Raw genomic sequence first — 20,266 nt, forward strand, 5'->3', positions numbered from 1 at the left:
GTGAAGTTGAGAGGTACAAGTGACACCGTGCCACAGCCCAGGCTGCAAAGGTGTAGCCAGTTTGGGTGGAGAGCTAGCCCAAGGAAGGTGTTGGGTTTTAAGATTTGGCCTCTAGTGGTTCTCCAAATAGTTTATTGTGCAGGGTCATGGTAAACATCACGATAATGGGGATTACAGTGCAAAAAACTCATGCTGGGACTTTCAGATGGATTTGAAGGCCCTGAGAGTCCGAGGGACACCACGTGTGTAATGGCACTGGCAGTCTGCAGTGGGGCCTCACCCCAGAGATGCATCACGAGTGGGGAACCACATCAGGCTTTACTTCTTTACAGTGAGGGCGGCAGAGCCCTGGAACAGGCTGCCCAGGGAGGTAATGGAATCTCCCTCTTTGGAGACATTCCAAACCCACCTGGACGCGTTCCTGTGCCACCTGCTCCAGCTGACCCTGCCTGGGCGGGGGGTTGGACGGGTTGATCTCCAGAGGTCCCTTCCCACCACAACAATTCGGCAATAGTTGAGCCTTCTCCCTGACGCCGACCGCGGCCGCTCCGGCCTTCTCTCCTCCGGGAGGCCCTGCTGCGCATTAAGCCGCCGGCCCGACACCGAGGGGCACGGGGGGCCGCCCCACGCCGGGGCCGATGCCCGAAGGGTCTCTCCCGCCCCGCCTCCGCTCGGGGCCGGCGCGGGCAGCGCTCCCACGGCCGCGGCGGCCTCCTGACCCGCGCGTAACCCGGCACCGCCCGCCCCGGCAGCAGCCGCAGCCCCGGCGCGGCTCCCGGCTCCCGTCTCGCTTCCCCATCGCCGTCATCGCCATCCTCCTCCTCCTCCTCCCGTCCCGCCGGTCCTCCGGGCGCGTTTCCCGTGGTGCAGCGCGCGCGCGGCGCTCTGGCCGGGTGTCGCTGTCACCGCCCGCGGACGCTCGGCGGAGCAGCAGGAAGGAGCCGCCGCCGCCGCCGCCGCCGCTCCCCCCGGGCTCCCCCCGCCGCCGCCGCCGCCCCGCCGGCCCCCCTTGCCCGCGCCCCGCCGCCCCCGCCATGCCCGGGGCCGCGGCACGGCCGCTCTGAGCCGCCGCCGCCGCCGCGCCCCGGCCCGGCCCGGCCCGGCCGCCTTCTCCTCGCAGCTCTGCGGCCGGTAAGTGCCGGCGGGAGCGAGCCGGGGCCGGTCGGGGCCGTTCGGTGCGCGGAGGGAGGGCGGGAGGAGGAGGAGGACAGGGAGGGGAAGGAGGGAAGGAAGGGAAGGGGGGGCCGCGGCGCGGTGCGTCCCGCATGGGCCGCGCTTGGCCCCGGCGCGGAGAGGCCGGCGGGGAGCGGGGGATGAAGAGGCGGCGGGCGCCCTCCGCCCGCTGCTCCCGCTGCTCCCGCTCCGTCCGCTCCCCCGGCCGGGAGCCGCGGGGCCGCGCAGGCCGCACCGGGGCGGCGGGGATGGGGCCAGCGGGGCTGCCTGACAGACGGACAAAGAGCTGACGGACGGACGGACGGACAGCGCGTCCCGCCGGCCCCGTCCTCCCGGGCCGTATCCTCCCGCTGCCCGCCTCTCCATTGTTCCCGGTGTAAGATAGGTGAAGCGTGCCGACCTGCGAACAGTCATTTCGTTTGGTTTTATTTCTGCATAACCTTCTCAGAGTCTCCTCTCAGCTGCTCGGAGGAAGCTTTTGCACGGCACCTCTTTTCCCCAGCGTCGGGAGCTGCTAACAAGTGCCAGGCTGGAAGTGGCTTGGGAGAGCAGGGGGGACCAGTAGGAGTTGAAGAGAAATTAGTTGGGCTTCAAACACTTTCACTCATCAACATCATTCCTCCCCCGATTCCTGCCAAACCTCAGCTGGGGTGAGTGCAGCAACGTCTGCATTAAGCTGGCTCATGGAAAGGGAAGACATTTATGTTGCAAACATAAATCATCTCTCTGATCACTTTGTTTTTGTAAACTGTTTAGGGTAGCTGTGAGAGGTTTTGCAGAATGATTTTAAAAAAAAGTGGATGTGTGCAATCCAGTGATCACAACTTTAGTCTTGCTTTGAAAGTCTGCTTGGAGCATGACCTATCTCTGTCTGCATACACGTGACATTCTGGTCCAAGAAGTTGTAGATGGGAGAGATGTCAGTCCTGATGAGCAGCATCTTTGCCTCTGGACAGGACAAATGACAGAGGACTGTGTTTTTTCTTTTGAATAGGATCTCAGTAGCTTTGTTTATTTCTGTACGTATTTGCAAATATCAGTAGTACTTTACAAGCTTGCTAGGAATATATACATGGGCTGACCCATCATGCTTCACATTTTGGAATGCCCATATGCAATTTCATTATTGTAAGTGGTATAAATTTTGTTGCCATTCTCCATGAGTTTGGTCAATATGCCTTGTGAATGGAAGAAGTGGAAAACCAGTACTACCCTGCATCAATTTTTGCAGCTGTTCTAATACTGTTCTCAAAATCAGTCCAGATAATCCAGTGGTTTGATTGAGACTTAACATCTATCCTGCTGTGTGAGAAGTTTGCATACCTTCAGGCCATGTTAGTTTTTCAGTATTCACTTGCAGTGTTTGGGTTTGTGCAGTGTCCAGTGACAGCTGTCATCTGCAGGAGTTTTGGCTGCACCGGAAGCTCTGGAGCATGTGAGGCCTGCTTTCCTGTGGATCTCGTGGGATCTGCAGGCTCTTGGTACAGACACATTCATAGGAGAGACCAGCAAAGCCTGCTCTTGTTGCAGTAATTTAGGAAAACAAAATTCAATTTCAGTTGCAGTTTCCTGAAAACTGTTGTCATGGCCTTTCCTCATGAATACACAACTGAATGTATGTGTGTGTTCAGTTTCCAAAAGTGTTTTCTTTGTATTTTTTTCTGGATGTCTGCATGCCCCTCTTCCTCAAGTATACCTGTACTTAAGTCAGTGAGCTGATATAAATATAGAGAGCTGAAAAAGATGAGGATGATCTCTTTCATTTAGGCTGCTGTGTGCATGTGTCCTTCTGTCTTCGCTCCTCAGGCTGAGACCTGAGAGAACAGATGTGTATGTAATCTATGCTTCTGTTACTCTGTCTTGTCCATGTGTGCTTCATGCCTACTGTATTGCAAACATATTCTGTTCATGGAAAAACCCCTAATATAATGGATCATGAAATCAAGCTATTAAGTGGGTAAGTAGCTACTTGACAACCGCAGTGATTTTTTAAAAAAGGGAGAAGAATTATTCAGAATGTGAAAAGTTATGTTGCAGGCTGAATTGTTCACTTGAAGAAATATATACTTTGGGAATATTGTTTTGTAGTTTTTCAAAAGGTGGTTTCCCCTCTGAGTTCAGTGTGTACAAGTTTATTTGTATGAGGATTTAAAGCACTGTGGAGCATGGGGATGTTCTAAAGACAGTTGGTGTAAAACCATTGAGGTTGGAAGTTTGTACTTCCCTCTGAGAATTTCTGTGTACCAGTAAAGTTTGAGTTGAACTATCAGAATGCTAATGATATATTACTCTAGTGAAATATGGTGATGGTTCATCTTAAAGAGTTTATCTCACTTCTAGATGTGTTCTCTGCACCACAGATTCAGTAAAATAGATTTGCAAATAGTGGAGCTCAGGGTATCAGTTGTTAGTAGATGGGTTTAGGTTGAACATTTAAACATGTACCAGTGGGGAGGAAGTGTTTGTATTCTAGTGATTTGGGGAGAAACATGGTGGGTTTGGTTTTTGTGTCTGCTGCAAGACATTTGTGGTTTTTTGTGACTGGAATCTCTGTAGTGTCTTCCTCCAGGGAGGATTGCTGTGTGGGCTCTTACAAATGGAGACCTGTCTGTAGGGAGCAGCTTGATGGAGTGGGCCTTAATCTATCAAAACCCCTTTAAGTGTTTAGCATAATTTGGGATTGAGTTTGATTTAATTTTGGGTCTAATATAAAATACATTTTTCTCTGTGAAATACTGGAAGTTAAATAAGAAATAGTACCACTGGTAATCTCTTTTGTAAATGAAGATACTGCTGTTACCCTAAATATGGAATGAAGCATCCAGCTTTCTTGTCCAAACTCAACATGTCTTATATGTTAAATAAATGGCACAAGCATTGAAAAGTAAGCACCAGTGGAAATATTTTTTACTTTAAAGTCTCTTAAATGGATCTAACAGAGAAATAGATAGGTTTTATTTAAAATAAGTACTTCCTCTGCCTTTGCCTGGCTGTTTAATGATAGCTGCCTTTCAAACCAGCATCATTTATGATGAAATAGATTCAAGCCTTCAGCCTGCAGTCTGATCTGCATAACTGAGTGTTTAAAGACAAAAGTGGTCCCACAAAGGCTCCATGGATGTAACCAGGCATGGGTGTCTGCTTCTATCAGGTTGCAGAGCTTATGTAGAGGATCAACGCTGTAATTAAGTTCCACTTTAATTTGTTTAGGGTTTTTTTGAAAGAAATACTTTTGGGAAAATTATATTTCTTCAAGTACTGAGATTCATGATTTTTTTTCTGTTTTCAGTTCTGTAAATTGGTATCTGTGCAGAAACCCTTGTACTAGTATTGAGTTAAATGTACAAACTTAACAGCTGAGACATAGCTATTGACAAGACGTGTCAGCAAGCCACAGCCATTGGCTATAATATGTAGTTATATGCCAAGCCCAAATTTCTGTCTAACAAAGGAAAATCCATTCAGATTTTCATGAGATTTATTTTCATTTACACAAATGCTGTTAGTTACTTTATTTCAATACTTTCCAGTGAAGTTAAATACACAACCCCATCTGTTTAGCTCATTAGCTGGTTCTCTATATACATTTTAAATATACATTTTTTAATCTACATAGAACAGAATGTTTTATACATCAGCAGTAATTCCATAAACTACACAAGTGATAAAATTTTAAACTATTTAACTTACAATTTATTGTACAAATTAAAATACAATAACATATGTGCGTATTCAAATATTATATGTGATTAAATTATCTTCCCCTGACTCCATATAGAGATATTTTTTTGTATATAATTCATCATCTTGGATAAAATACTTGGAAAAAACCTATAATATGTTCTCACAAAACTTGATTCTAAGTGTGTCCCAAGGGGAAATTCGCTGTCTTTTAGAAAGACTGTGCAATCCACAACATGCAGAAGGGTTAGAATGTCCTGATAACTTCTTTCACACTGTCAGAATGTTATTTTGGGAGATAATATAGAAGCTGGTACTGCTTTTCCTCCAAAATAATTTTTAATGTACTCTTAGGATATTATCAGTGTGTTAATGTATTCCAGGCTATGATATCAAGGGATAGCACTGTGAATACTGTAATGTAGTTAATGTATTACTAGGTTATATTATTTTATTATTTCATTGCCCTTTTGAAAGCAGCAAGCCATAGCTCAATAACAGCATGTGTATTGGCCTGATCCTGGAACTGATATACTCTGCTGGCATATTAGTATCACAGTATCTGCATCTTGTCACGGTATGTGCAGAAAATCTTAAGACAGTGCTGTCTAATTCTTCCCTTATGACTAGGATGACATTTTTATAAGCGCAGAATTAAACAGTCTGATGATAAAATGAAATCTGTGTGGGAAGAAGTTCCAACCTGCAAACAGCAGTAGACTATAATTTATGAACAGCCTATCAAATATAAACTGTCTAGATCTTTTGCACTGGAAAAAACAAAAAAATCCAACATAAAAACCAAAACCAAAATCAAGGTGCCTATAAAATGTCCATAAACCAATTTCTTGATATAGCATGTGATATTACTCATGTGTAAGGCTGTTGTGATATCTGTGTGAGCTCAGCTATGTGACTGATAGAGCCTTCTGCTCTAAAATAGTTTCAAATGGCAGCTGCGTCTGCAAGGGTAAAAGATGCCCATTCATAAAAACTTGTACAACTGTCTTAAATGTTTTTGTAATAATTTCCCATAAAGGGTCTATGAACTTTTGTTACTTACACACCCCACCATGGATGTAAAAGACTTCATTAGAGAGGTTTACAATGCCAGTAACATCATGACCAGGTCACGTTACCTTCGTGCAAGAGTTGAAGTGAGAAATACTGATGCTGTGCAGATGTGTCATAGTTACATGATCACCAGCAGTATTTAAGAAGAGGGAAAACCCAACTTGTTACATTCTCTGAATATTAACTGCTAAGTGATAGCCCTGAAAATTTGTCAGATTTTTCTTTTTCTGTTGTTAGGATTGTATTTGAATCAAGGAAATGGTGATAATGCTCCTAAAAAGCTTGTGTGCATGCAGATATGCAAGACCCTAGTAGCATGTGTTTATGATGCTGTCTGGCCTAAAGCTCTAGTCCTGGAGAATGAGGAATGTTCATCATAAAGTGAAGTTTATTTTGCCAAACAACAAGCATGTGTTTCAGTGCCTGGGATGTCACTGGGAAGGGGCAAAGCAAGGAAGCAGTTTCTAAATACACTGGGTTTCTGCAGGTTTCCGTGGGTACTGAAAACTCTCCAGGCTTGCTTTCAACAAGTGATCTTTAGAATTGCAATGCAGACATTCTTCAGTTTTGTAAAGGCAGGGAAGAGAGAGCAAAGTGAGTATGTAAGCCAAGAAATAAATACATTTCACAGGATCCATGGATGATTTTTTTAGTCTGTAGGCATTATAACAGTCAGAATTTCCAGATTCAGTGGATGATTTCAGAGTGTCTCAAATAGGAGTACTCTGAAGGAAATTATCATCTCCTGAGGCATGATTCTCCTCTGGTTTTGACCACATACACACAGTGGTTTCTAACATAGGTCTCTGTTGCATGTCAGTCTCTATCAAACAAAATACGTGTGAGATGGATGACACTGAGCCGTTCTTGATGCAACAGTAACTATATACATACATTTAAGTCATGTTCTCTTTTCTGTCTGTAAAGTTTCTTTTAGCAAAGAAGTTCTTAATGATATATTGGTAAACTCAACCAACTCCTTTTTGCTAAAGTAATCCTGCACTGCTTACTTTGAAGAAAATGTTTGTATTGACCACTGTAGATGAACTGCAGAAGGAGGTGGTTAATCCTCAGGGTACCAACATGTGATACAATTATTTTACCAAAATCACTTGCTGATTTCCAGACATGCCCATGAAATATTGGTTTTCAACTTCTGTTTTGACCCTATAACTGGTTTTCTTGAAAATAAAGGCTAGTGTGAAGGTGCCCTGAGTGAATATTGCTTTAACAATATCAAATAAAAATGAATCTTTCATATGGGAAAGACCGCTTTCATCCTTCAAGAAGGAAAGCTTTATTAGGCTGTGGTTCTCAGGAGCTTCCTCTGTCACTGGTGAATCTGACAGTTATATTTTGTGATGAATTTTTCTCTGAGTCAGCAAAAAGATGTCAAAGTTACGTGATTGTGTTCTGAGGAGCAGGAAAGCTTGTATTGTTATGGGGTATAATGAAGTAAGGAAAAGCTACTTGACTTTAGTGTTGTTTTTTCCTGGTAGAGATGATGAAGTTGTCTTATTTAAATGACTCGTATAAGAGAATTTTTATGTATTTGAAATGTGTTTTTTATGATCACCAATGATAAAATTAAGTTACTGAGAGGGGAATTAAAATAGAATTTATAGAAGAGGAGCACACAGAGGATGATCATCCAGTTGTCACAGTATTTTGCTGGAAGATGTGAAGTAGGTGGCAATTTGTAGACAAAACCAGTGGGCTTGTTGTCTGAATCTGACAGTTAAAAGTAGATCATGCAAACCAGGCATGTTCAGCTGGTGCCTGTTAGGAATCAGTGTTACATACACTATATTGGATCAAATGTAGTGCAGCTTTAAGTGTGAGTTTACTGTCACTTTCCAAGGAACAGCGATGTAAAAGGACAAACTGACAGAAAACTTAATCTGTCAATTCTTTGCATGATCTCGCATTTTACTGTCTAGTGTGCCTTTGTGTCACCCCTGGATTACATTCCTTGTAGGTCACAGGACAGGCAGGGGGCTTTCTGCAGTTGTGCTGGTGATGAGAGTGTGGCTGCACGTGCAGAAAAACTGGAATTTGTTGTACTTATATCCTAAAATTTGCTGTAATATTGGGCAACTCTTAATTTCCCACATTTTGTTGGACACAAGTTCAGCAGAGAAGTCTTGGCTCTGGTGCTTCTATCTTGGGTACTTGGACAGGTAGTGTTAGGGCAAGGGGTAATGAGCTGAAACAGGGTAGATTTAGAGCAGCTATTAGGAAGAAATTCTTGACTGTGAGGGTAGTGAGACTCTGGAAGAGGTTGCTCAGAGAAGCTGTGGATGCCCCATCCCTGTCAAGTATTCAAGGCCAGGCTGGATGGGGCCCTGAGCAACCTGGTCTAGTGGAAGGTGTCCCTGCCCATGGCAGGGGGATTGGAACTTGGTGATCTTTAAGGTCCCCATAGAGCCAAACCATTCTAGGATTCTGTTACAAATTGTTGCCCTGTTACCTGTGGAACACATCTTTGCATTGAGGAAACCTGGGTGAGTGCAGCTGCATCAGTGTGAGACCTCAACATGGGTGGATGAGGAACCAGTATCTGGAAAGCAGTCCATAAAGGCAAAATATGCTGAATTTTTCCTTCATCCGAATCCTGTCAGAATATTTTCTGGCTTTACATATTGGTTTCCTGCTTGCTTAATAATATGGATTATATGGAATGTGTTTTGCTATGACTTGGCCTCATCATGAAGTTATTTGACTATGAGTTCTCAAAAATTTCAGACCTGTTTGGAATGGTAGCCCTTAATTATTGGTCTGTGAGTTAATGGCATCAAGAACCTTCAAGATTTTTATTCCTAGTAATTACAGGAGTTGTTATAAACATGTATCATATCTTTTAATCATTCTGAATTTCTGTTTTAGTGTATTCTAGGACTTAATTAGGGAGAATTAGCTGCAGGGCACCAAAGTCATTGAGGTAGAATCCAATTTCCACAACCTTTTTATTCAAGAGGGCACAATCCTGAGAAGTCTGTGTTTTATTTTTTGGATTATTTTCAGTGTTAGCTAATGGGCCAGGATATCTGTGTTATTATTGCTCTTATAACATAGTTTCTAGACATCTCATGTTTTGGCTTGCCTCAATCTGAAAATGGGCCTAAGTGCCTGAAAATTGTTTGAGAAATTTAAAACTGTAATGAGGAAAAATCACCTTGGGGTATGTGGTAGAAGTCAGTGGGATTCCTTGTTCATACCGTTTTTGAAGTATCAAGGGAAAGAGTTACCTGGAAGTTCTTGCTGAGGTTATGGATAGTCTTTTGAAGAGGATACATTGCAGAAGCACACTGGATTTAATACTTGATTTGCCTTTTTTTTTCTTTTGAAGTGAGGGTCACTGAGATTAAAAATGAATTAAAAGAGGCTTATTTACAATTCTGGAATTTTATGTAAGTGGGATAGGAATAGTTCTTAGTTGATTTAATCTGACCACAAGTGTTGGTTAGCAGTAGGGAGGTGGTGGATTTGTTGCAACAGTGTGGAAAAAAAAATCCTAACTGGAGATGAGTATACTCTTAAATAAACCTCCTTTGTTGTCTTGGCAAATGTACATGGGCTGTAACATGCTTGTGTTCCAAGAGGGGTTTCGAGAAAGTGACCTGATTGTTCATTTCCATGATTTTAGAGTTTGTTTCTACTCCTTCCTCCTCTGGCTGATTTCATACTATCTTTAAATACTAACACATGTCAGTTTATGTGCTGAATCTTCTGTTTATTCCTGATGAAGGTGCTTGGTACTGTTCTGATGCTATAACAGAGAGCTGTTTAGGCCACAGCAACCCCTGATCCCACTGATGAAAATTGCTCCTTGATGCCCAGTTTGTAACTGCTTGAATATTTGAAGAGCAGTGATAGATTTTCTTTTTCTGGCTCTGTGTTGGTCAGTGCTCTCCTTAATGTAGCATCACAACATCCTCTGCTCCTTGATTTTTATCATGCTTTAAAGGAAAGAAAGGGCTACCACCAGGGTGTACAGGTTGAGATCTTGCTTCTGGTGATACCTAAATCATTGTCACTGCACTGGTTTTATATTCCTGAGCTGCCATCTCTGAAGGGTCCAAATGCTTTATGGAAATGTCATGAGCATTCTGTGATTCTTTTTCTTACCTGATGAGATTCTTATATGGGCTTTTTTTTCCCATTGACTATATTACATGTATGTTGCCTTGTGTTTATGTTAGGAAATGTGAAGTAGATATTTAATTTTTAGTTGCCAGGTGTATTAGCCTTGTGGAATAGTTAGGTTGCTAAAATGCCCTTTTTTTTTTTTTTTTTTTTAATATAGGTAGGATAAACCTATAGGGCTTGAAGAGTGGAGTAGTGAGTGGAGATCTGTGTCTTTGAGCTTTAGGCTCTTTCAGGTCTGCTGGCCCACATTTTTGGCCCCTGAAGGTAACACTGTGGTATTTGAAAAGCAGTACAGAAAGCATAGGATTTGCTTGGTCTGTCTGGTGTGAATCTTTTGCTCGAGAGGTATTCATTCTGTCATGTTTTGGATTAACTGGATTGTTTGAGTTTCTCTTCCATGTGTAGATAGATGAAGGGTGTGTTTGAAACACAGCTGAAATTAAAAATGAAGTTACACTGAGGTATGACAGTGCTTCCTCTGCACAAGAATGAGATGAGAAAAGAATGAGATGAGATGAGATGTTCCTTGCTTGGTGGAAAGTTGATGCAGAGAGAGCCAAGCACATTTTGTAGAATTTGTTTTGAGATGTTACACAGAATGTAATCTTATCCTGAAATGAAGTTAGGGAAAAAATGCCTGCTCCTTGCCTGGTGATGTGCTAAAGTTGAAATTGGAACTTAGGAGAATGGTTCCTGTATTCTGAAATACTTGCATTGATTTCACAACCTGAGAGCCTGTGTTGAAATAACGTCGAGTGCTGAAGTAAGATTTAGAAATATCACCTGGGCTCTGTAAGATCTGTGTTGTTGTTATTCATGGCCTTCTCACCTATGGTTTAGAATAGTGTTGTTCTTTTTTCCTGAAAGTTTTCCATGTTCTTTCATGTATGTAAATGAGGAATGTCTTCCAGAATCTCTAAGATGGCCTTTGCAGCTAACTTCCAGGTTTTTTGAGCAAAACCTTCTTGGTTATACTTCTGTTAGCTGATTGTCCAATGTTATTTAATCTGTGTGGACGTATTAAGTAATTGCCTTGAATTTTTCTGTAATTACTGTTTTTCTTTAGTACATGTAGATGGCCTTTTAGGAAATATTGAAGCTGAAGTAAAGATATTACAGGAAAAGCACGGTTTTAAAAGAGCAATTTTAGGTGCAAGTCAAGTATGCAAGCCTTAAAATTGCAGCATTGAGCTTTACCCATGCCACTTAATTTTACCATCCTCTTTATATTATAAATATATTGTATCTTAATATTATGCCATATTATTTAATGATATGTGAACCCCAAGGCCCCTACCTTTTTGAATGTCCATGAATTGGATAAGCTGCTACTCTGTACTTTGCTTTCTTCTTTTTGTGTAACATGTGTTCTCTTATTGTGCTCTGCTTAATCCTGCTCTGAAGGCAGAATTAATATCTTTCTTTGTGAAATTTCTGTAATAGTTATCAGTAGGCTTTTGAGGCCCTCAGAGATAATGTCTGTTGCTCGCTTTACATCTGAATCCTAGGTAGATCATTGCACTTGATTTAGAGACAGGAAGAAGAAAGATGGGATGGTGAATGATTTGCCAAAATAACAGATTTGCCCCAAAAGCAGGGGCAGAGCTGCAAAAAGAAGTCAAATCTCTAGTAGTTTTGTTACATCATGGTGGTAAACAATATTTCTCTTTTCAAAGTCTTACTGTCATGCTTACCTTTTCTTGATGGCAGTCCCACATTGGTGTGCCCCATCCTCTAATGATTCTACTCCAAAGTGGCTGCTCCATGTTAGTTGGAAACCTGCTGGTTGGGCTTTAGTTAGGTCCTGGGGAGCTAGACCCCTCTTACCTAACTTCTCACAGCAGTTTTCTCAGTCATTGGTGCAGGTTTACCTTTCCATCTGAGGTGTGCTGCCTTTTCCCCTCAGGCTGCAGGAACAAGAGCACCACAAACTGATTAGTTCACCCTTGTGACCTATATTGAATATTGCTTGTTGTTACAAGTATTTTACTATGCCTCAGGGAGAGGAAATGGATATTTCTTATTTTATGGCTGGAGAATTGGTGCCTGTGAGCAAGATGAAAATTTGTGTTTGGTGTGGATATCCATTGAGCTCTTTAAGAGCTTTTTTTAAAATTAAAATAGCAGCATTGCATTCATCTTTGTATTTTTAAAGTAGTGCTGTAAGTGACGTAATTGCAGCCGTGAGTACTCAGCATTTTGGGTAAATCTGACCCAAATGTGTCAGAATAAGCAGCCAGAAAATGTGCCAAATATAATTATTGATCATCTATTTAAAAAAAAAGTTTTGTAAGGGCTTGATCCTATTTTGCAGGGTAGGGTTCAACTGCCTAAATGGTCTCAGCTTTCTTTTCTTGCGCTCTGTGACTCATGCATGTTTTGGCACTTGTAACAAACAGAGCGAGGATCTTATAATCTGTCTGACTAGTTTCACATATTTTTGTGGAGTATTCTATCCAGTGTGCTGTAGAAAACCACATATGTATGTATGTGTATATATATATATATATATATACACACATGCACATATATTTATGATATTTGTATTTAAAAAATGTACAGTACCAGTGTTTGTGCTTGGGATTGTCCTGTCTCACTTGCAGGATCTTACACTTAACCTTGTTGAACTTCATGAAGTTCACACAGGTCCATCTCTCCAACCTGTCAGGGTCCCTCTGGATGGCATCCCTTCCCGCCAGGGCATCCACCACTTGGTGTCTTTGGGAGCTTGCTGAGGGTGCCCTCAATCCCATTGTCCATGTCCCTGACACACATGCTAAGCAGCACCAGTCCCACTACCAAGCCCTGATGAATCCCACTTGTCACTGGTCTCCACTTGGACACTGAGCCATTGACCACAACTCTGAGTGCAGTCATCCAGCCAATTTTTTACCCACCAAGAAGAAGGAACAAATGCACACACATATACAGGCCTTTGGTGCTTGGGCCAATTTGAGAGCAACAGCAGTTGTCATCTTCTGTAAAGCAGCAGCAGCATAGTGCTTGTGGTGAGTAGAGATGCTTCAGGGATACTTGCAGATAGTAAAGAAGTTGTGAGGCCCAAGGAGTTTAAGGACTTGTGAAAAAACCCCACATTTTTAAAAATCTGAGCATTAGAGTAGGCACCAATGATAGGGTGGACTCTCAGAGTTAGGAGGAGGGATTGCCCCTTTCAATGACCCTAGCTGTTGGATTGGCTCAGCTTTGTGATAGAACTGCACTGTTGTCAAAATCAAATGAAAAACCATTTGACACGCTATCTGAAATATTTTTTAAAGTTTCAGCTTGGGGCATGCGTGAGATAGATGAAATTTCACAAAATTTTCACCAGTTGAACTGACGTTGTAAAATGCTACTTAGAAGATGCTAGGTAGACTTAGTTATGTGTAGTGTTTGTTTTCCTCAATATAAATGTCACCAGAAGTCCCCAGAGTGAGCACTTTTGAGTGTCCAAGTTTCATGGTGCAAAGACAGAAATCCTGCAGTGTTCTGCTGAGGTTAACTATCCAGTGGGAAAAATTCTCAGATAAATTCTGAAAAATAACTATTTTCTAGTAGTTTATGATTAAATGCTACAAAACCAGTGGCTTTTTTTTTTTTTTCCCAGATAAAAAGTAGCATTGCCAGTGATTTTTGGACTATTTAAAGTATGTTTGTGACACTGGTAATACCCCTGTGGATTTTGACATGGAACTGTGTCTTTTTAAATACAGCATCACAAGCTTTTCCATATGCATATTTGATATTAAATTATGGTTATGCTGGTGATGATGGAATACAGATTTCAGGATAAGAAAGGTGACAAAGATTTTCACACATGGATAATTTTATGCATGATAAGGAGATTTTCTGTGAGTAATCCTGTTGATTGTAATAGGACTATTCACAGCTCAGTATGAGTGTAAATCTTGGTGGAGTCAGGCCCTGCACTGGCATGTGTTCAGCAAGATGGAGCACTCAGAAATAACTGTGCAACAAGTCATAAGAGTGTATCATATGTTACCTTTTAGAATGTGTTGATTTTATGATCTGTTAACCTTTTCATGATGATTTATGTTTGATTGCTTTCTTTTTGCAAGTCAACACATTCTAATTGATTCTTAAAAATCCTTGTGTGTTAATTTAAAAATCGTTCTTTTAGCTGAGTGTTATTTTTCTGAGTAGGGATAAGAGAGAATTTTATTTAATGTTCTTTATTTAGAACCATTAAGTAGGGTATTATTCTTTGCTCTCTAGGCTTCTGCGGTATGGTAAAAATTGAGCCTTTGATATTGTGAAAGCTAGCTGTGTTTCCTTTTGTTTTGGACTATATCCATATTTTAATAGTGCAACTAAGTATATTTTCTGATGTGATGAGAATAGTCAGCATTTTTCATGGTTTGATAGGGATTTAAAATGGATGTTAGGAACCTGTTCAGTTCTAATTTTTCTCTTCCTTTTGGAGGGGCTTGCATTGGTGATGGTTTCATTCATGGAAATGCTTAAACATTAGTAATTTCAAATATGCTATTAAGCCCTGTTGCTATCTCTTTCTTCATTAGCATCAGGAATTGTAGAATCATTGGAGACTTTTATACTTCATTTCAGGAGTAAAGCATTTGAGAATGTAGATAGCCATTTTTCTGTGGTCTGAATTTGGCGTAGCCTTTGGGTATGTGTGGGTGGCAGCTCTGAGGTGTTCCTCTGTGTGTGCACATGGCCTTTGTGGAGCAGTTTCACAATGCACTCTGATCTGATCCAACCACTGACCACTCCTGGGAGAAACTGTCCTGTTCCCTGCTCCTGCTTCCTCACTGCCCATCTCCCCTATGTATCCGCCACCTGCTCTGTCCCACTGATCCAAACGAAACCTCAGGGCTTTTCTGTGGGAATGTTTTTGTCCAGCTCCCTTCTCAGCTGCAGAATGCTGTGCTCAACCCAAAGTAGGCTACAAGGAGATCTGAGGGGGGAGAGGGGCAGGACACTCCTCTTTGGGCAGGTACCCCCTCTGTTGGATTGTTTCTTGCAGTATCATTGAGAGTTGGGTAATTAAAAACACACCAAAAGTCCCACTGGAATGGGACATTTATTAGCTGTAGTTGATTTTGTAGAAGTTTGGCTATTTAGAAAGGTTTTACTAATCATGCCAGTAAACTGCTCTAATTGTAAAGGGGTTGACTTTTAAATTCAGAATAAACCTTTCCAAAGTGAATTACACTATTTCACTAAACAGGGAAGGAAAAAATTCTGTACTAGAACAAGAGTGTTTATTTAGGGAGTTTTATAGATAATAGTACACTATATTAATTTAAGCTTACAGTTTAGCACAATTAATTATAACATGACCATAGAGATGAGCCCTAAGAAACTGAGGTGTTTCCCCAGCTTGCCTTTTGTAATGTTTATTCTGGGTGCATTTTGCACAAGTAACCTTTTTATGTTTTGTAGTTTGAGCTCTGCATGTACTCCTTCTTCCAAAAGCTCTTGAAGAAGGATGTGGGAGGAGTGCTCAGGTACATGTTCTGTAGCTTCAGATATTTATTTGCTCATCAGGGATTTTGCCTTGTCTTTAATGAAAACACACTTCCCAAAATGTGGAGCTAAAATAATGTCATGAGGCTACTCCCAGTGTAAGGTTACCCTGAAACCATTTAATACCTTGGGCTGAGCACAGTGTCAGCTTTTGTGAGAGGAATCTTGGAGGTAGTTTTCATCAGGACAGTATCACATTGCTAAAGGCAAGTTAGAATTGCTGTTGTGCATCCTGACTCTTGTGTTTGGGTTTTATCTTAGAAAACATGGTCAAAGAGAGCTTATTGCTATAGTGAAAGTCATATTTCTGTCTCAAGTCTTTGCTACAGTCCTTCAGAAGGAGCTCAGGTTTAAGCTAGAAGAATAGTTATATTTTAACAACTTTCCTTTCATGTTTTCCTTAGCCTTCTTTCCTTCCTTTTTGCCTTGCAAAAGTAGGGAGAAGATAGTATAGGAGACAGGGTGGAGTGGGTTATGGATATAGAAAGCAGCTAATCCTGCTTTTTAACACTTGAAAGGAGTAGTGGAAGTTCTGGAACAAAAAAGGCTTTTCGCAGGACAATGTTTACAAATACAAAAAGTCCATATTACTTCAAAAGGAAAAGCAAAAACATTAATTCTGTTCTACAAATAGATACTAAACTGCAGATGATTTTTATTTTTTGTCCCTGCTGTTAATCCTTAAATATGTTTTCTTTTCTCCTCTGTCATAAATAGTCTTTTAAATCATACAGAATTCATGTTTCTGCACATATGGATTTTATTTTTAAAGTGAACCCAATTAGTATCTCTGGATACTTGCTCATTAAATTAAATAATGCCTTACTTCATGCTTAAGAAAAGAAGGGAGAATAACCCTTACCTTAATCAAAAAGATGGAATAACCCTTACCATTAATCAAAGTGGAGAACAAGAGCTGGACCAGGTGTTGAACTCTGATGGCTTACAAATTTTGCTGCTTTCCTTTAGGGTCTCTGTTCACATCCACCTCATAGCAGCCACCACCCCAGCAGACTTTTTGAATCAATTAATGTTTTCTCTTGATGGTATTTTTATTTTTGATTCTGAATTGAAATGTTGTCATGCTTTTCATGCAGCATGTTTTCATTTAAGTGGTTATTTCTTTAATTAGGAATATTGTCTTTACTGCTCAGCTCTCCAGCTCAGTGCAGATCTCTTTGGAAAAGCTGATGTCAGGGCTCCTGAAATGAATAGTTGTGAAGTGCAGCCGGAGGCTCTGGCGAAGCAGCGGTTTCTGAGTGAAGCGATGTGCTTCACTGGCTGGGGATGTGCTGCAGGCAGCTGGGGAGCACCCTGTGAAAAGAGAAGGTGCTGGCAGGGTCCTGTGAGATGTCTTCTGGGCAGTCCTTTCCCTTTCTCTCTCTCCTCCCAGGGAACTCTGCCTGTAGATGTCTCTTGTAAGGTGCTTTGCCTACAGTAAATGTATGGAGAACCTCTATCAAGCAAAACGTATTCTTTAAAGGTTTTGTTGACAGCTCTTTTTCTGTCAGTTTACAGAGGAACTACATACTCTAAGAAAAATCAAGATACTACTTGGTGAAGCTTAATAGAACTCTTGAAATTCCATGAAAAACATCTCTGCAATAGGGATAATGATGTCTTATGCCAAGAAATTTGCTTGTGTGTGTGTATGTGGTTTGCATTTTTGTAGCTTCCCTAGAGATAATCTCTAAGTAAGTTGATCTTTATTTTACAAATGCATCTTGCACTTAAAAATGTATTTAATCTTTGCAAATTGGTAAAGTGCTCTTGTTTGAATGCTTTTAACTTACATTTCTTTATCACACTGTCATTCTTCCAAGAACGCGTCTCATCTTCAGTTTAAATGATAGGATTCCTTTTATGTGAGCCGAAAGGTGTCACTTGACAAATTACAAGTGTTTTACTGAATTAATTGCATTTGGGATGCTTCTTGCTTGGATTAATAGCCTGTTTTTGTTTGTGGTTCTTTGTTTTAAAACATTACCTCTTTGTTTTAAAACATCACCTACAAGTCATGTAACTGACATTGTTTTTCATCACTTCTCATATGCAGCCTAACACTGAGTTCTCACTATTTTTCTTTGAAAAGCCAGGTGTTTGAAAGCCTGATTAATAAGCAGTGCATTTACTGCACCACTTCTGATATGACTCAAGATCATGGCTGGAAGACAACTTGAGGGCTTTCAGTTGCATGACTCTGCTAAACCTGCTAGTCAGGGTGAGAAAGAAACTGTTTCCATATCCGTTGCAACTGCGGGAGCCAGCTAGACCCTTGAATACCAGCCCACAGCTGGCCTGTCCTCTGGGAAGCTGCTGTATCTCACCACCTGTCCCAAGGTTTGGCATGTCAGGAGTCTTCCTGCCCCTGTTGGTGAGAGCAACAGGCTCTTCTGTGTGGTTAACTCAGCTTCTTAGCCTTTCTAACTTCCTGCCAGGAAGTAGCTTTAAATCCAGGATTTCTGCAATTCCTACCTAATTTCAGAGTGATGTGGCAATATCATCCTTCATGGAGAACAGCCTTCTGTGCTGTTCTTGCCAGTGGCCTGAGCAGACAGATTAGGGCCACCATGTTCTCACACTTGATGCTGTTTGTTCTCCCTTGAATGTGTTTCAGCATCTTGAGTTCTTGTGTTCTCATACCTGTTCATGTCATTCCGTTGGAGACTCTGCAGTGACCTGATGCTGTTGTATTTCTGTAGTGTGGAACAAAAGCGCAGTGAGTGACAGTCTGTGTGAGATGTACCCTGAGTATGGATTGAGTTCAGATAAAGGCTGAAATTAGTAGATACATCTCTTTTATTTTCCTTGAAGTCTGTCTTTCAAGCTAGATATTTAGAATGCTCTACCAAAAGAACCAGTCTCAGCCCTAGGTCTTTAGCACCATCTTTTACCAAATCTTAAGAATTTCACTTATATTTTACCTTTCTCACTTGGCACAGGATATTCCAAACCAAAAAGATGATAAATTAATCCTTACTTTCTTCTTTTATGATGTTATTGCAAGACCTCTGGGAGATCTGCATTGGTGGGAAGAATACAGCCTTAGTGCTGTGCCAGGTTTTGTTTGTTTGTTTGTTTGTGTTATTGCTGAGAAACTATCAGTTTGGTTTCCCAGTTACATCTGAAAAATACCTCATGGATTATATAATGTCTGCAAGTGGCTCTATGGCATACCAGACCTGCATTTTCCCTGGAAGACATCTCATTCTCTGCTCTAAATGGATTAATTGGAGAGTCAATTTGTCACATAGCACTACCTGAGCTCACTCAAGGCATTACGAAATTGTCTGTATTTGAAGACAGATACTGTGAAAATCAAAAGCATGATTTCAAACTTATGTTAGAATTGCAGGAGAACAAAAAAGCATAAATGTGCTGAACAGAATTTTTCCATGTTCTTCTCCTGTCATTTTGGTCCCTAAAATGGACTTGTTATGTAGGAAGGAAGAATGCTAAAAAGATTGATGACACTGTCATATATAAAGACATTTAGCTTGGTGACTCTGTCCTCCTGATTTGCAGCAGAGCAAGGCTTACTAAAAATAATAAAAAAGGTATTTGCCTGAAAAGCTTCTTCCTTTGGTGTGCTTCTTAAGTATTTGAAACTGAGAGAGGTCAGACCATCCTGGCTGTCAGCCTTTCTATGATGTATTCGGAAGTTTAGAACCTCTCACGGTACAGAATAGGGACAAATGTTCTTTCACTTTTGAGTTGTAAGACATGACTTGCCATCAGGATGTGTGAAATGGCTTTTTACTTTATTTGTTGTGGTGTGTGGTGAGGTTGTTGTTCTGTTCTTTTTTTTTTTTTTTTTTAAGACATTGAGTTAATTTTACTTTCAGAATCTTAAGAGCCAATAGTAATATTTGAAACAAAGGACAATGTAGGAGAAACTCATGAGAGTTTTCAGCTCTTTCAGCTGGTGGTTCCATTCCTACCAAGTAATCTAGGATCTCACCCAAAAAGAAACCACTGTTTATTTTGTAAACTCGATGTAGTTTGATATAAAAGAAAACTTCACCAATGTTTAGATACACTGAGAGTTTTTGAAATATATTCCCAGAGAAGAAAATTATTTAGAAAGTGATCAAATGGATGAAACTGAATAATGGAAGTTTAGACACTTGATGTGCATTTGTTTGAGGGAGTGTTTTTGCATGTTGGCAGCCTGTTAGACTGGCAGAGGGCTGTTGTGGTGGAATTCTGCTGTGATGGCCCTGCTGATTTCTGTGGACATAACCTGTAGAGAGACCTGATTTCTTTGGTTATGAGTAGTCATTGTGAGCTGCAGGGAAGGCAGCATAGCCTCTGACTTGAGACTTGAATGGAGCTGGATCCTTTCTCCATGCTGCACTCTCAGGGAGATGGAATTTGAAGCTGATGTATAGCAATGTACCCACATCACACCTGTATCCTAACTCTGAATGCATCAAAGGCAAGGGTGCTGCTGCTGTTGTGATGCTGCCCAAGGTCCCGTCCGGTGCTTTGGCTGGGCTTGCTGTGTGCTGTCCAACTCCCCTGTGCCTCTGCTCCTACCCCTGTGTCTGCTGTGGCCTGTGTGTGTATTGCCTCTGCTCTCTGGCTGTGGGACCATAGAGGCATGGAGGAAGGATGTCTGTCTGTCTCTCTGTTGGTGTGTCTGTCTCAAGGAGCACTGAGGAGCGGGTAGTAGGGA

At 41.3% G+C, this 20,266-nt stretch overlaps 1 protein-coding gene across 4 annotated transcripts in view; it reads left to right on the forward strand.

The window, feature by feature from the left end:
- Positions 1-1,045: 1,045 nt before the first annotated feature.
- Positions 1,046-20,266, forward strand: part of ZNF148 (zinc finger protein 148) — a 37,935-nt gene continuing 18,714 nt past the window's right edge. Inside the window, exon 1 of one of the 4 annotated variants that reach the window (XM_059852647.1) lies at positions 1,046-1,131. The gene's annotated coding sequence lies outside the window, so the exon portion shown is untranslated. Of the gene's footprint in view, positions 1,132-1,599; positions 1,824-20,266 lie in introns of those variants that run through there. The other 3 variants (XM_059852648.1, XM_059852645.1, XM_059852649.1) reach the window with 3 other exon arrangements.

This window comes from Haemorhous mexicanus, chromosome 8 (assembly GCF_027477595.1).
Source record: "Haemorhous mexicanus isolate bHaeMex1 chromosome 8, bHaeMex1.pri, whole genome shotgun sequence".
Classification (NCBI taxonomy): domain Eukaryota; kingdom Metazoa; phylum Chordata; class Aves; order Passeriformes; family Fringillidae; genus Haemorhous; species Haemorhous mexicanus.